Raw genomic sequence first — 18,207 nt, forward strand, 5'->3', positions numbered from 1 at the left:
TTTCTAGCTGAGAAGCTTTGGTGGTCATACTCTTAGTGTTCTTGCTTAAGAGAATTTTAAGAGACCTAATACCTGGTTCCCTAATTCACAAGGTTCTTAGGGAGATGTGAAATTACATAACAAATTTGTTGTTGTTATTGTTGTTGTTGTTGTTGTTGTGTGATAGCAAATCTCTGATGGGGTACATGTAATTGGAAATTTGGTCTCTGAGGGAATGGATAATTCCAGTCTTTCATTCAAGAACTGTGCTAGCTCAGAAGTCTCCTGTACCTTTAAGAAAGCATACCTGGAAAGACTTTTACCACCCAAGCTTAATTGGGATTGAGGGATTCACAAGTAGAAGAGCTAGCTTCACACTTACTTAGAATGGGAAAGTTTATAAATCAAAGAGATTCACAAGAAGAGCTAGCTTCACACTTACCTAGAATGGGAAAGTTTATAAATCAAAGAGATTCACAAGAAGAGCTAGCTTCACACTTACTTAGAATGGGAAAGTTTATAAATCAAAGAGATTCACAAGAAGAGCTAGCTTCACACTTACTTAGAATGGGAAAGTTTATAAATCAAAGAGATTCACAAGAAGAGCTAGCTTCACACTTACCTAGAATGGGAAAGTTTGTAAATCAAAGAGATTCACAAGAAGAGCTAGCTTCACACTTACCTAGAATGGGAAAGTTTATAAATCAAAGAGATTCAGAAGAAGAGCTAGCTTCACACTTACCTAGAATGGGAAAGTTTATAAATCAGTTGACATTATAGATCAGCTTATATTAAGGAAGCAAATTCCACCAAATTTGTCTAGCTATGTTAAAGCCACATGTGATAGGATGATTTTCTATGTAAGATAATTTAGAAATACATCCAACTAAATTAATAACATCTGATTAGTACTGATTTTTGTTCCAGGCCCCCTGGCACCCCGTGTCCAAAATGGCTGCAGTCAGCATTGACAGATGTTGCTAAGGACGAGTTGGTGAGGAGGCAAGATTCTAACTTACTCAGGAAACCTTTGGAATAAGAACAAGTTTACTTCAATCAATGGAGGAGAATAAAGAAAACTCAAGCCCTTCAGTAATTTTGGCAAGGCTGGACCCCACAAAACCATGTTGGTACTGGGATAAAAAAGACTTTGCTCATACACCTTCACAGTTAGAAGGCCTGGATCCAAGTACCGAAGCCCAATACCGCCAAGAGGGTGCCAGGTTCATCTTTGATGTAGGAACACGTTTGGGACTAGGCTATGATACTCTGGCTACTGCAACGATTTATTTTCACCGTTTCTACATGTTTCATTCATTTAAACAGTTCCCAAGATATGTGACAGGAGTGTGTGCTCTCTTTTTGGCAGGGAAAGTAGAAGAAACTCCTAAAAAATGTAAAGATGTTCTCAAAACAGCTCATAGCTTATTAAATGAGGCACAGTTTGGTCAGTTTGGAGATGACCCAAAGGAAGAAGTTACTGCTCTGGAGAGGCTCTTGTTACAGACCATAAAGTTTGATTTGCAAGTGGAACATCCCTACCAATTTCTCCTCAAATATGCCAAACAACTCAAAGGTGATGAGGACAAAATTCAAAAACTGGTTCAAATGGCATGGACATTTGTAAATGACAGCTTGTGCACTACATTATCACTGCAGTGGGAACCTGAGATCATAGCAGTCTCAGTCATGTACTTGGCAGGCCGTTTATGCAAATTCGAAATACAAGAATGGACATCGAAACCAACATACAGGAGATGGTGGGAACAGTTTGTTCAAGATGTACCCGTTGATGTACTAGAAGACATTTGCCACCAGATCCTGGATCTCTATTCACAAGAAAACCAGCAGATGCCTCATTATATTCCTCATCAGTTGCAGCAACCAGCATCTCTTCAGTCAACACCGCAAGTGCCCTCAGTACAACAGTCACAGCAATCTCAAAATTCTGAACAATTATGGCCACAACAGAAAGAGTCCCAGCAGACAGCACAGAAGCAGCAGCAGCAGCAGCAGCAGCAGCAGCGAGCACGACAATCTAAGACACCATCTCCTCAGCCTAGCCCTCCCAGGCAGGTTGACCAATCACTGATTGTTTCTCAAAAGGAAGACAACAAGGCAGCAGAACCACCGATATTTAAAATCCCTCTAACTGAGACCACACATCCACCAAGACTACCTGCACATCCACCTCCAGAATGTAAGCCAACCCTCGTAGCTTCAATTTCAATGGGTGAGGGCAAGCAGACCAGCACAGTGGAGGCTGGAGAGCTACCAAAAGTCCGAATTCCTCTTCAGAGTTATCCTGCCCCCATACATCAGCTACCTCCTCTTCCTCACCACCACCTCCCACCACCACCTTCCAGCTACATCACTGGGATGTCAAATACCAATTCCTATATATCAGGAGAGGGTTATCAAAGTCTGCAATCCACGATGAAGACAGAAGGACCAGTCTATGAGGCTCTGCCTGCGGCATATGGACAACCCATACATTTGCCATATCATCCTTGCATATATCCTCTTAACCATCTGCCACCTGTCCCACGTCCCCCAATATCATTCCCACTACCCATAACTCCCCCACCAACCTCTGGATATTTCCCCCCAACAACATACAACTTCAACTTTTCACCTCCACAATTGCCTCCAAGTCATGTAGTTCCTCCCTACCCTTCTCCAGGGCTTTTGATGTCACCTGCCAGTTACCCTCCTCCAGCTGTGCTCCCAGGTGGGCAACCTCCAATGCCACCTTCCTTCCTACCACCTGGCATGCCTCCCGGAAGAGGATTGGGACATGCAGCTTGGATGAGATGACGTGGTACCTCTTCTCTCCCTCACAGCTTTAAAACAACAACAACAACAACAATTTTTTTCATTTAAAAAAAATCACTTACCTTCGAATTCTTGTTTAAATGTCAAAATAGTTGATCAAAATACCTTATATAATTCTACATAACTGCATTACAGAAAGGGAGTGGACTTGAACTCCAGTGGGCCTTTTGCAGTATGGCTTCTTGTATAACTGCTGCAAAGCCAATTATAATCTAACTTTATACACCTGATGAATGTAAAGTCAATTGATGCTGCACTGGATTACTTTCTACTAGGGAACAAGTGAACCAGCCATATTGGCTCAATAGTTATCTCTAAGGAGTAAATTTCATTTTAGAAATAAGTGCCTACTTTTACTGAAAGTAAGGTTTTTTTTGAAAGTAAGTTTTAAATAATCCAGTATCATCTAAAGTCAAAATTCCATTTTCCTTCAGTAACACTCTCTAGTGATACATGATGCTGTTGTCAGACTTGCTTGTTTTAACTGTTATTTTCAATCTTTTAATTTTAAAATTATTTTGGACAGGTTGGCCTTGCTGAATGCTATTTTTTTGTTTGATTTTTGGTGGAGGGAGACAAGGGAATAGAAATGAGACCTTGGAAAGTAATGTATGTTAACATCTATTTACAAACTTGTGTATATACAGATATATTTTAAAAATGTGAATGTAACATCACACTATGAAAGTCCATCTTGGTTACAAATGAGACTCCTTCAGTCAGTTATTTACCCAAATAAAAGCATTTCTGAAAAAAAAAAATTTGTTCATGCATTTTAATTCATGATATTGTAAATATTATTACAATGTTTCTAAATTTTCTTCTAGTGTGACATTTGCTAAATTAATTTTTTTAAACCCAAAGATTTTGAGTTTTAAGTTTTCTCCCCTTCCCACCCCTCTCCCCTTGCCAAAATGGCATGCAATCTGATATAGGCTGTACATATACATTCATGTTAAGCATATTTTCCCATCAGTCATGATGTAAAGAACAATTGGAACTAATGGGAGGAACCATGAGAATGAAGCAATTAAACAAAACAACAAAGGCAAAGGAGAGCAAATAGCATGCTTTCATCTGTATTCAGACTCCATAGTTCTTTCTCTGGATGTGGATAGCAATTTCCATCATGAGTCCTTTGGAGTTGTCTTAGCTTCTTGCACTGCTGTGAAGAGCCAAGTCTGTCAAAGTCAGTCATTGCACAATGTTGCTGCTACTGTGTACAATGTTCTCCTGGTTCTGCTCATTTCATTCTGCATCAGTTCATGTAAGTGTTTCCAGGTTTTTTTTTACATCTACCTGCTCATCATTTCTTATAGCACAATAGTATTCCGTTACGTTCACATAGCACAATTTGTTCAGTCATTCCCCAATTGATGGCCATCCCCTCAATTTCCAGCTCTTTGCTACCACAAAAAGAGCTGCTATAAATATTTTTGTACATGTGGCTCCTTTTCCCATTTTTATGCTCTCTTTGGGATACAGACCTAGAAGTGGTATTGCTGGGTCAAAGGGTATGCCCAATTTTATAGCCCTTTAGACATAGTTCCAAATTGCTCTCCAAAATGGTTGGATTATTTCACAACTCCACCAACAATGCATTAATGTTCCAATTTTCCCACATCTTCTCCAACATTTATCATTGTCCTGTTTTGTCATGTTGGCCAATCTGATAGGTGTGATGTGGTACCTCAGAGTCATTTTGATTTGCATTTCTCTAATCAATAGTGCTTTAGAACATTTTTTCATATGACTACAGATGGCTTTACTTTCTTCCTCTGAAAACTGCCTGTTCACATCCTTCGACCATTTATCAATTAGGGGAATGACTTGTATTCTTACTAAATTGACTCAGTTCTCTATATATTTTAGAAGTGCTTCACTTTTCATTATTTCATACGTGTTTCCATGTTTTTCTAAAATCAACCACCTCATCACTTCTTACAGTGCAGTGATATTCCACCACAATCATATACCATAACTGGTTTAGTCATTCCCCAACTGACAGGCATCCTTTCAGTTTACAATTCATTGCCGCAACAGAGTTGCTATAAATATTTTAGAATATATAGGTTCTTTTCCTTTTTCCTTGGTCATCTTCGGAAACAAAACTAATAGTGGTATTCCTGAATCAAAGAGTAAACACAGTTTTATAACTCTTTGGGTAGATTGCTCTATAAAACAGTTGGATCCATTCACAGTTCTACTAACAGTGTATTAGTTACCCAATTTTTCCACATGCCCTCCAACATTTGTCATTTTCCCCTTCTATCATTTTAGTCAATGGAAGCTGTCTCAAAGTTGTTTTAATTTACATTTTTCTAATCAATAATGATTTAGAGCATTTTTCATATGACTATATGTAGTTTTGAATTTTTTGTAGAAAAACAGCCTGTTCATATCCTTTGACCACTTATCAATTTGGGAATTACTCATAGTCTTATAAATTTGAGGAAGTTTTGTATGTATTTGATATATGAGACCTTTATCCAAGAAAATGTCTATAATCCCCCCCAATTTTCTGCTTTCCTTCTAATCTTGACCATATTGATTTTATTTGTACACAAGTTTTAGTGTAATGTAACCAAAATCATCCATGTTACATGTCACAATGCTCTCTGTTTCTTTATTCATAAATTTGTCTACTATTTATAAGTCTTATAGGTAATAGTTTTGTTATAATATCTCCTTTTATATCTAGGTCATGTATATATTTTGACCATGTCTTGGTAAGTGGCAGCATATATCGATCTATACTCAATTTCTGTCAGACTGTTATTTTTTTTTTTACCATATAGTGGATTCTTATCCCCAAAGCTTAAATCTTTATATTTATCAAACACAAGGTTACTATAATCATTTGTACCATGTAGGGTATGTCTGCTCTGTTCCACTGATCCACTTTTCTATTCGTTAGCCAATAGCAGATAGTTTTGATAGTTACTGCCTTATGATATAGTTTAAGGTCTGGTACCACTAAACTTCTTTCCTTTACATGTTTTTTTATATTAATTCCTTTGATATTCTTGACCTTTTGTTCTTCTAAATGAATTTTATTATTATTTTTTCTATCTCAATAAAATAGTTTTTTGGTAGTTTAATTGGGATGACATTGAATAAGTAGATGAGTTTAGGTAGAATTATCATTTTTTTTATTGTATTAGCTCTGCCCACCCATGAACAATTGCTCTTTCTTCAATTAATTAAATCTGACTTTGTATAAAAAGCGTTTTATAATTGTTTATTTAGTTCCTGCATTTGTCTTGGCAGATATATTCACAGGTAGTTTATACAGTGTACATTTATTTTAAATAGAATGTCTCTTACTATCTCTTCTTTCAAGGTTTTGTTGGTGATATATAGAAATGCTCATGACTTATATGGATTTATTTCACACCCTACTACTCTGCTAAAATTATTGTTTCAACTAACTTTTTAGTTGAATCTATATGATTTTCCAAGTATATCATCATGTCATCTGCAAATAGAGATAGTTTTATTACCTCATGGCCCATTCTGATTCCTTCAATTTCTTTTTCTTCTCTTATTGCTATTGCTAACATTTCTAATACAACATTGAATAATATTGGGGATAATGGGCACTCTAGTTTTACTCCTGATCTTATTGGGATGGTGTGTTGCTTATTCCCATTGCAAATAATGCTTGCTGATGGATTTAGACAGATGCTTCTTATCATTTTAAGGAAAAATTCACTTATATTTATGCTTTTTAATATGAATGAGTGCTGCATTTTGTCAAAAGCTTTTTCTGAACCTATTGATAAAATCATATGATTTTTGTTATTTTTATTATTGATATAATAAATTATGTTAATAGTTTTCCTCATGTTAAACCATCCCTTTATTCCTGGTATAAACCCAACTTGGTCACCATGTATAATCTGCAATATACCGTTGCAGTCTCCTGGCTAGTATTTTATTTAAAATTGTTGAATCTGCATACAATAATGAAATTCATCTATAATTTTCTTTCTCTGTTTTTTGTCTTCCTGCTTTAGGTATCAGCACCATATTTGTTTCATAAAACAATAGGATTCTTTCTTTGCCTAGTATTCAAAATAATTTATTTAATATTGGAATTAGTTAATCTTTAAATGTTTAGTAGAATCCACTTGTAAATCCATCTAGTCTTGATGCTTTTTTCTTAGGAAGCTCATTTATGGCCTGTTCAACTTTTTCTTAAATAGGTTTATTTTTTCCCCTTTTCCTGTTAATCTAAACAGTTTAGATTTTTGCAAATATTCTTCCATTTCACTCAAATTGTTAAATTTATTGGCATATAGTTGGGCAAAATAACTACTAATAATTGCTTTGATTTCATCTTCATTACTGATATAGTCACCCATTTCATTTTTCATACTAGTAATTTGTTTTTCTTCTCTCTCTCGGATCATATTAAACAATGGTTTATCTTTTTTTTTCCATAAAACAAACTTCTAGTTTTATTTATTAATTCAATGGTGCTCTCACATTCAATTTTATTGATTTCACCTTTAATTTTTTTAGGATTTCCAATCTGACATTTAATTGGGGATTTTTAATTAGTTCTTTTTCTAGTTTTTTTTCCCCTTCTTATTGCATACCCAATTCATTGGTTTGATCTTTCTCTGTTTTATTGATGTAAACATTTAGAGATATAAATTTTCTTCTGATCACTGCTTTTATTGCATCCCTTAGGTTTTTGATATGTCGTCTCATTAATGTCATTCTCTTTAATTAAATTATTGATTGTTTCTGTGCTTTGTTCTTTAAACCACTTATTCTTTTTTCTTTTCCCTTCCTTCCTTCTCTCTTTCTTTCTTTCTCTCTTTCTCTCTTTCTCTCTTTCTTTCTTTCTTTCTTTCTTTCTTTCTTTCTTTCTTTCTTTCTTCCTTCCTTCCTTCCTTCCTTCCTTCCTTCTTTCTGTTTTTTTTTTTTTGATGAGGCAATCAGGATTAAGCGACTTGCTTGGGGTCATACAGCCAGTAAGTGTCAAGTGTCTGAGGCCTGAGGTCCATCTGACTCCAGGACTGGTGCTCTATCCACTATGCCATCTAACTGCCTCAAACCCACTCATTCTTTAAGATTAGATTGTTTAGTCTCCAATTAGTCTTTAATTTATGTTTCCATGGTCCCTTATTAAATATAATTTTTACTGCATTATAATCTGAAAAGGTTGCTTTTAACATTTCTGCTTTTAACTATAAAAGTTTTGTGTCCTAATATGTGGTCTGTCTTTACCATGTACCTCTAAGAAAAATGTGTATTCCTTTCTATTTCCATTCAGTTCTCTCCAGATAGCTATCATATCCAGCTTATCTAAAATTCTATTCACTTCCTTCACTTCTTTCTTATTTATTTTTTTGCTTAGATTAATCTAGTTCTGAGAGAAGAACATTAAAGTCCCCTACTACTATAGAACTACTATCTATCTCCACCTTCAATTCATTTAATATCTCTTTTAAACATTTAGATGCTATAGTATTTGGTTCAGTATTCATATTGCTTCATTGTCTATGGTACCTTTTATAAAAATGTAGTCTCCCTCTTTATTACTTTTAATTAAATCTATTTTAGCCTTAACTTTGTCTTTAATCATAATTACTATCCCTAAGTGGTTTTTTTGCATCAGTTGAAGTATAATAAATTCTATTCCAACCCTCCATTTAACTGTGTGTAACTCACTCTCAAATGTGTTTCTTGTAAACAACATATTGTTGGATTTTGATTTTTAATCCATTCTGGTATCTATTTCCGTTTTGTGGGTGAGTTCATCCCATTCACATTCAAAGTTATAATTACCGTTTGTCAATTTCCTTCATCTTATTTTTGCTCTTTTCCTTTTCAGCCTCTCTTTTTACTATATTCCTATTATGTTATCTTCTCCCCTTATCCTCCTATTCCTTATTTTCTCCTATCCGTTATTTTACCCAGCCCTCCAAAACTCCCTGCCTTATCTTCTCCCCCCCCCACCCTTATATCTTAATATAGTCTCTTCTCCCCCCTTTCCCCAGGTCCTTTCACCTCTCTACAAGTTCAGAAGACTTCTACAGCCTTCCAGATATAAACATTGTTTCTTCTTCAATCCAGATCTGATAAGAGTAAGGGTCTAACATGACCAGCCCTCCACCCACCTGTTTCCTCTGCATTAGTTCTTCATTTCACACCCTGTCTGTATGAGATAATTGCTACTTTTTTTTAACCCTTTCCTACCCAATTTTGTTTTTTAGAATCACTCCATCATACACAACTCAGCCCCAATCTTTCTTTCATATTACCTTAGTAATGATGACAGTTTTAAGAATGCTGATAACATTTTTGTGTATAAGAAGTATAACAGTTTGACCTTAATAAGTGCCTTATAACTAGTCTTTAATGTTTTCCTCATATTTTTTCTGGATCTTTTATATTGAATTTTCCATCGAATTCTGATCTTTTTGTCGTAAGTATTTGAAAGTCTTTTAGTTTGTCAAATATCCTTTTTTTTTCATCATTCAGAATTATACTTAACTTTACTTAGTAGGTTATTCTTGGATGCAACCCCAGCTTTTTTGATCTTCAAAATACATTTTGAGACCTATGGTCTTTTAGTGTAGAAGCTGCTAGGTCTTGTGAAATACTGACTATATTTCTGCAGTTTAAATATTTTTTTTTCTTGTTACTTGAAATATTTTATCCTTAACCTGGCAATTTTGAAACTTGGCAATGACATTCCTGTAAGTTTTCCTCCTGGGATCTCTTTCACGTGGTGAACAGTAGATTTTTTTTTTCTATTACTACTTTACCTTCTTGTTCTAGAACTTCAGGGAAATTTCCGTTAATAATTTCTCATAATATTGTATCAAGGTTCTTTTTTATTTTATCATAACTTCCAGGTGGTCTGACAATTCTTTTATTCTCTCTCCATCTGTTCTCCAGATCAGTTGTTTTTTCTAGGAAGATGTTTCATATTCTCTTCTATTTTTCCTAGTTTTTATTATTTCTTGATGTCTTATAACATCATTCAATTCCACTTGCCCAATTCTAGTTTTCAAGGAATTATTTTCTTCCTTAAAATTTTTGTACCTCTTTTTCAAATTTAACTTTCTTTTCATAATTTTTTTTGGATTGCTTTTCCACCCCCCCATTTTTTCTTCTTTTCTCTTTTTTGATTTTTCAATTCCTTTTTAAGCTCTTCCAAGAGCTCTTTTTGGGCTTGTGACAACTGTGATTAGACAGATATTGATTCTCCTATGTTATAGATCTATTGTTAAAGACTGTTGTAAATATATTTTTTTAAAATCTCTTTAGAATTCCTAGTTTTTCACACCTGAATCTGTTTTCCCAAATGGTATGTTCTAGAATGTCAAAGCAATAATTTCAACTATTCAGTATTATTCTTTACAAGAACCAATCATTTCAAGCACTTCCTAAGATCTACTATTTTTCACCTAATCCACTGTCAAAAATTGAAAGTGTCAATCCCTCCTTTTAGACTCTAATCTACCATACTTCTCCTAATCAGGGAGCATCCTTAAAAATCACATTCTGATTCAATTTGGGGTAGGAGTGGATTTCTTGTTTTAACCTTACTATCTTCCTCTGAATATGAATTTAGATCTTATAGTAATCTATGGTCAAGTTCTTTTTCCTTTGCTTGCTCATTTTTGATTTATTTTATTTTTATTGCAGCTTATTATTATAGTCAATTTTGAATCCCAAATTGTGGGTAATGTTGCCCTAGGTCTCAAGTCCTCCTTACTGTTATTTTCTGAATTATGTCCAGGGGCTTAACCTCGGGGACTCTTCTCCTCCTCTTAGCCACAGTTAGGGCCCCCAGCCACACTGTCCCAAAAATGTTTTTGCTTCCTGTGGAACTGCACTCGCTGGGCATATGATTGTTCTTCCTCATCCACAGTCATTGCCTGGTATCATTTCTGGTCAGCACCATTAAACCTGGCTTCCAGAAACAGTGGGAGTCCTTCAGTCTTCCCCTACTCAGCCTTCTGCTGCTTCTTAGATCAAAGTTCAAGAGGCAAAAGTTTGTGAGGTGAAAGCTCCTGAGGTGAAATTTCTTACAGCCAAGAGTGAGGTGAAAGTTGAGGGGAAATATCCTAAGGCCTCGTCTGCCTTTTTATAGAACTGCCTCAGGGCCTGCTAATTGTTATTTGTTTGTTGAACTAAGAAAGGAGTTGGCCTGGAGGTGTCTACACTTCACTCAGGCCAAACCTCAGCCCCAGGAGTTCCCATCTTTTCTGAGGTCCTCTCCATTTGTCTTCAGAGGACAACTACTTTGCTCCTTTATTTTTGCTTCTCTACTTTCATTTCATGGCGATTTCTGTTTTTTTGTGGAGGAAATCTGGAAAGCCTGGAAATTTCTGATCTGCTCCACCATCTTTCCAGAGTGCATCGAAGTAGCTATTTTAACTTCACTCTTTCTTCTGAGTTTGAACTCAGATCTTCTCCATCACCATAGTAACTACCTATGGGTGGATTCTCTCTCTTTTGCTTTATCATCATTGTCACCACCATCATCATCATATTTCTCATCTCTGGACTTTGTGTTAAAGTTGGTCTCTAGTCCTTAGGTATAGGGCATAATAATCTCAGGCTTCAGGTTTTTTGTGCTATTGTTTTCTGAGATCTCTCTGGGGGCCTGACTTCAAGCATTCCTTTCCTCTCCTGAGCCACAAGCCATCACCCACTGCCAATATTCCTGTTCCCTACAGTCTCTTGGCAACTGCGAACTTCAGCTCACTCCTCTATGCTGGAATCAAAATCAGGAACTCAGTGAGTCACCACAGCCAGCAGGGTCCCCACTCTCTGTGACAACACTCATCCAACATGAACTCATTCTTCGTTGCCTACAGCCAGGGACCTGGTCAGGTCAGTTCACCTTGGCCCAGAGTACAGCACTGCTAGATGGCCCTGCAATCTTCCCTAGATCAGCCATCCAACCCCAAGTTGTCCTTGAAGCAAAAATTTCAGAAGCTGAGGCTGCTGCCTACACAGCTGTCCCCAGGGCCTGTTTTATGTTGATTCTATAGCCTTCTAGCCAAGGTATTTGCATTTCAATCAGGTGAAACTACTACCCAGGGAAGTAGGGTTTTTGCTAATATCCTCCAAGGTGGAGAACTTTACCCTGACTTTAAATTATTTCTGCCTCTAAAAGTTTGCTCTGAGGTGTTATTTTGTATTAACACTTCATGTAATTATTTAAAGTTATGTTAATTTACATTATATTAAATTTATACACACAGAGGGAGATTAAGGAAGAAATTGTAAGCATGTTGAGAAAGGTTTGAGGAAGTTTTCTGAAATAAGAATGAAATAGGAAATTTCAGGTATCTTTTTCATTTGGTGGCTGGAAGTTCCTGAGCTTCAAATCAGGGGATAGGAACATGAGGCTGCCGAGTAAGAGGGTGGGGACAAGAATTTGGTCAGATTTTTTGGGTAGTTTGAAGGAAAATAGAAAAGAAAATTACTGGAAACTAGAACTCTCACTACAGTGTCTTTAAGAATGAGGTAAGTGATAGCATTCGGTTTTCAATCTTGAAGCTCTGTCAGAAATTTTTGAGATTTTACATGTTGTCACCAGCAGTTATAAAACCTGGATTTAATTTAAATATGTCCTGAAACTGAATCAGAATGTGGTCTTAAGGATGTCCCTCTATTAGGAAAAGTATGGTAGGTTAGAGTCTAAAAGGAGGGATTGTCACTTTCAATTTTTGACAGTGGAGTAGGTGAAAATAGTAGATCTTAGGAAGTACTTGAGATGATTGGTCCTTGTAAAGAATAATGCTGTTAATGAACAATTAAGTGCATTACTATGTAGTTAAAAAAAAACTTCTCTTGTAATTTAGATGCGGTTAGGTTGTAGACTCAGTGTTAAAGAAGTGTCTAAAAGTTAACTCTTTTGTTAAGTATTTCATTTCACTAGGATTATAACAATGGTTTTTTTAAAAAAACACCTTCTTCATGGTTTTATCTGAAAAAATGTTTGAGAATTGCTATTTGGACATGGCTTTAAGTTTGTTTCTGTTCTGGTGGTGATATGGTTTAAGGTCCTATAATGCCTAAACATGAGAACTAAGAGATGCATGAGTGGAAAAGCTAGATTCACACCTAGCTAGAAAGGGAAAGTTTACAAATCAGAGAGACAAATTGAAGAGTTAGATTCACACCTAGGAGGAATGACGCAATTTATGAATTAGAGATTCACAGGTGGGAAGCCAGGAAGGAGAGGCCTGGATGGCCCAAATGGGATCTAATATTTTGTTGGGTGTTTGACTTGGAGAAATAAAAGGGTATAATAATGATGTCTTACTCAGTCTGCACTGTGGACACAGGGAAATGTGGTGATTTCATTTACCGTCATGGGCTTTTATTCCTTTTGAAACCTGGAAGAGGGTAGGTGCTGGGGAAAGAGGGGAGGAGAGGACTAATTCCTTTTCACCCACTTTAGAAGCAGAAGGTCCATTGACCCAGTTCCCGTTTCTAGGCAACTGAATTCCACACTACCCTTTTATTGGCCCCCAGGAAAGCACCTCCACCTGTGGCCTGCAGAGCCCGGAGGTCAGGCCCAGGCTGAAGAGAGGGCTCAGTGGGTTGTTCTCCATCCAAAAACTAATCTAATAGAGTTGTTGATAATGAAAAAAAGAAAAAAAATAGACATAAACATGAGCTATAACATTCTGTAACTCTGTAGCTGATTTCATGGAAGGAGAACACATTAAAACCAACTGAAATGTGCATGCTTTTCATAGGGTTCACACCTCTCTCCAGCAATGTAACAGAACAGCCTTTCCTTCGTCTCTGTTATCATTCAGAAACGTCCTGGCTTTGGCTAGTGGAACTGATTCAGTAAGGTTTGCCCTGTTTCATTGAAGAAAATTAGTTTTAATGCTGTATCATTTCATTATCCTTTTTTTTTTTTTGCCTTTTATTTATTTTTTTTAGTGAGGCAATCGGGGTTAAGTGACTTGCTCAGGGTCACACAGCTAGTAAGTGTCATGTGTCTGAGGCCAGATTTGAACTCAGGTGCTCCTGACTCCAAGGCCAGAGCTCTATCTACTGCGCCACCTAGCTGCCACTATCATTTCATTATCAATATTAATTTGTAATATTCCGTTCCGGATTCAAAGGCTATCTCTTCAGCTAGCTTAAAGAGAAACCCTTCCTGGCCCATTCTATCTGAGGAATGACATCCCATTGTCCCCTGTCAACAAAAGCCAAGCTAGATTGGTCGACACTATTAGCAGTGACCCAAGCATCCTCACTCTCTTCATCAAAGTTTGGGGTGACCGGGCTTACAAAGGAGAAACTTGGTCAGAGAAATCCCAAATGAACGGTTTTTCTTGCCCAGATTGCTAGGGCTGCCTGAACGCCAGTTTACACCCCTCCCCCACCAGGAGGAGGCGTGAATTCAGACCATTCCTCCTTAAATACCCACCAATCAGGCTTCCTGTTCACTTCTCAGGGGAGGTCCCAGCAATCAGGGAGGCAGACCTGGGTATAAAGTAGGCTGAGACAGACTCTCCCTGACTCCTTGGCATCTTGGTCACCGGGAGGGAGAAACCATTTGCCCGTAGTTTGTCGATTGAATCCAGCCAGCCCGGGAGCTTACAAGTTACCACCCAGGCATTGGAGCCGGCTCTGAAGAGGTCGAGGGTCCATCCACGCAAACATGGCAGCCTCCACCACAGCCGGAAAGCCGCGGATCCCCAAAGTGTTGAAGGCGAAAAACAAAGCCCCCGCTGAAGTGCAGATCACAGCAGAACAGCTTTTAAGGGAAGCCAAAGAAAGAGAACTTGAGCTTCTGCCTCCACCTCCGCAACAGAAGATCGCAGATGAAGCAGAATTACATGATTATACGCTGAGAAAAAGAAAGACTTTTGAGGACAATATAAGGAGGAACAGAACCGTGATTAGTAACTGGCTCAAATACGCCCAATGGGAAGAGAGGCTGAAAGAAATTCAAAGAGCCCGTTCCATATACCAGCGTGCCTTAGAAGTCGACTACCGAAACATCACTCTCTGGCTAAGATATGCCGAAATGGAAATGAAGAATCGACAAATAAACCATGCCCGAAACATCTGGAATCGGGCCATCACAACTCTTCCCCGGGTCAGCCAGTTCTGGCACAAATACGCTTATATGGAGGAGATGTTGGGAAATATTGCTGGAGGCTGGCAAGTATTTGAACGCTGGATGGAGTGGTAACCTGAGGAGCAGGCCTGGCCCTCTTACATCAACTTTGAATTGCGATACAAAGAGGTGGATCGGGCACGTGGCATTTACCAAAGATTCGTCCTGGTGCACCCTGATGTTAAGAACTGGATCAAGTATGCTCGCTTTGAAGAAAAACTTGGCTGTGTTGCCCATGCAAGGAAAGTATATGAAAGAGCTGTGGACTTCTTTGGAGAGGAGAACATGGATGAACGTCTCTATGTGGCCTTTGCAAAGTTTGAAGAAAATCAGAAAGAATTTGAACAGGCACGAGTGATCTACAAATATGCCCTGGATCGAATTTCAAAGCAGGCTGCCAAAGAGCTTTTTAAAAATTACACAGTCTTCGAAAAGAAATTTGGGGATAGGAGAGGTATTGAAGATATCACTGTGAGCAAGCAGAGATTCCAGTATGAAGAAGAGGTGAAGGCCAATCCCCTCAGTTACGATGCCTGGTTGATGCCTGGTTTGATTATTTGCGATTGGTGGAAAGGGATGCGGAGGAGCCAGACGTTGTACGAGAGCTGTATGAAAGGGCCATCGCAAACGTGCCACCGATCCAAGAGAAGAGACACTGGAAGCGGTATATATACCTTTGGATCAACTATGCACTTTATGAAGAGTTGGAGGCAAAGGATCCAGACAGAACCAGAGAGGTATATCAAGCTTGTCTGAAACTGATTCCTCACACAAAGTTCACATTTGCTAAAGTGTGGCTTCTGTATGCCCAGTTTGAAGTAAGACAGAAAAATCTACCATTTGCCAGAAGAGTTTTGGGAACTTCTATTGGCAAGTGTCCCAAAAACAAATTGTTTCGAGTCTACATTGAATTGGAGCTGCAGCTTTGAGAATTTGACCGGTGCCGGAAACTCTATGAAAAGCTCCTGGAATATGCACCAGAAAACTGCACATCGTGGATCAAATTTGCTGAGTCAGAGACAATTCTTGGAGACACCGAGAGAGCCCGGGCCATCTATGAGTTAGCCATTAGCCAGCCACGCTTAGACATGCCAGAGTTGCTTTGGAAATCCTACCTTGATTTTGAAACCGAGCAAGAAGAATTTGAAAAAACCAGAAGTCTCTACCGGAGATTGCTGCAGAGAACACAACATGTTAAGGTATGGATCAGTTTTGCCCGATTTGAGCTGTCTGCAGGAAGTGAAGAAGGGTTAACTCCATGTAGACAAATTTATGAAGAAGCCAACAAAATGATGAGAAACAGTGAAGAGAAGGAAGAAAGACTCATGTTATTAGAATCCTGGTGAAACTTTGAAGATGAATTTGGAACAGAATCTCAAAAGGACAGAGTGGACAAATTCATTCCAGAGAAAGTGAAGAAGAGAAGAAAAATACAGGCAGAAGATGAGTCTGTTGCTGGCTGGGAAGAGTATTACCATTACATCTTTCCAGAAGATGTAGCAAACCAGTCCAACTTCAAATTGCTGGCCATGGCCAAACTTTGGAAGAAACAGCAGCAGGAAGAAGATGCTGCAGAACAGCACCCAGAGGAAGACATGGCTGTAAACGAATCTTGACTTTTGCCATGTTGTTGCATTGTGGTTGTTTTTTTTTTTTATCAATTTCTACTTTGCAATCATTGTAATTTAGGAAACTTTTGTACATTATTATCATTTTTATTTTTAGTCAGCAGTGAGCCTTTAAAATGTTGTTGAGTTAGAATTGAGGAGATTGCAAATAAAGGACATGATATTTCTTCCTTTCAGCAATTATTTATCCATTGTGGAGATAATATTCAAAGTCTTTTCAAAACTCAAAATTTTTTAAATGTCACAAAAAGAAAGCTCATAAACAGAGAGATTCACAAGTGGAAGAGCCAGGCTTATACTTAGCTAGAATGGGAACAATCAGCTCCCCTTAAAAATCCGGTTATGTTAAGAAAGTAAGTTCCACCTCAGTTTCTTCAGCTGTATTCGAGCTATGTGTGATAGGGTACTTTCCTATGTAAGGTAATTTGGAAATACATCGGACTAAATAACATCTGATTAGTACTGAATTTTGTTCAGGCTTCCTAGCACCCTGCTTCCAAAATGTCTGCCACCAACCACCCCCACATAACCCCAGTTTTCCACCTTTATGATTGTTACCAACTCAGGCTGTTCCTCCCCACTATACTCCAAGGCTTTAGATGCCACCCATCAGTTGCCCTACTCCAGCTGTGCCTCCAAGTTGTGCCCCCCAGGTGGGCAATCCCGTGCCACCTCCCATCTTCACAGCTGGCATGCCTCCTGTAAGAGGATTGAGACTTGCAGCTTGGATGAGATAATATAATGCCTCTTCTTCCCAATGCTCCCTTTTTTAAAAAAAATCAAAAACTAAATTTTTTATTGTTTTTAAATCACCTTTGAAATCCAATTTAAATGCCAAAATAGTTGAACATCAGGGTACCTTGTATAATGCTACACAGCTGTATTACGGTACAGAACAGAAACAGTAGAATGGTCATGTTGAACTCTGGTGGGCCTCCTACAGTATAGCTTCTTGCAAAGCCAGTTATAACCTAACTTTATACACTTGGTGAATTTAAAGTCACTTGTTGCTGCACTGGATTACTTTCTACTAGTGAACATGTGAAGTTATTTGTAAAGAGTAAATTTTCTTTTAGAAATCAGTGCTTACTTTTACTGAAAAATAAGTTTTAAGTAATCCAGTACCATCTGAGTTCAAAACTCCATTTTCCTTCAGTAATACTCTACGGTGATACATGATGCTGTGTCAGACTTTCTTGTTTTAACTGTTACTATCATTCCTTAAATTTTAAAGTTGTTTTGGAGAGGTTGGCCTTGCTGAATTTTCTGCCTTTTTTATTTTTTGTTTTGATTTAGTTTGGGTGGGGGGAGACAAGGAAATGAAACTGGACCTTGGAAAGTAATGTATGTTTATATCTATTTTCAAATTCCTGTACATACAGATATATTTTTTAAAGTGTGAATGCAGTATCATACTGTGAATTCCATCTTGGTTACAAATGAGATGCCCTCAGTCAGTTACCTACCTAAATAAAATAATTTCTGGAAAAAAAAAGAATTTTGTTCCATGCATTTAATTTCATGATATTGGGATTATATTTTTAATTTTTCTTCTAGTGTGACATTTGATAAACTTTTTAATCATACTATGTTTACTTCTATTTATCAGTTCTTTCTCTGGAAGTGGATAACATCTTC

The 18,207-nt window shown here is 37.6% G+C and overlaps 2 pseudogenes; both read left to right on the forward strand.

Moving 5' to 3' along the window:
• The first annotated feature begins 1,038 nt into the window (after nucleotides 1-1,038).
• Nucleotides 1,039-2,796, forward strand: LOC110202072 (cyclin-K pseudogene; annotated as a pseudogene).
• An 11,683-nt stretch (nucleotides 2,797-14,479) lies between these two features.
• On the forward strand, nucleotides 14,480-16,557 carry LOC110202071 (crooked neck-like protein 1 pseudogene; annotated as a pseudogene).
• Nucleotides 16,558-18,207: the final 1,650 nt, after the last annotated feature.

This window comes from Phascolarctos cinereus, unplaced genomic scaffold (genome assembly GCF_003287225.1).
Source record: "Phascolarctos cinereus isolate Bilbo 61053 unplaced genomic scaffold, phaCin_HiC Scaffold_4;HRSCAF=312, whole genome shotgun sequence".
Lineage (NCBI taxonomy): Eukaryota > Metazoa > Chordata > Mammalia > Diprotodontia > Phascolarctidae > Phascolarctos > Phascolarctos cinereus.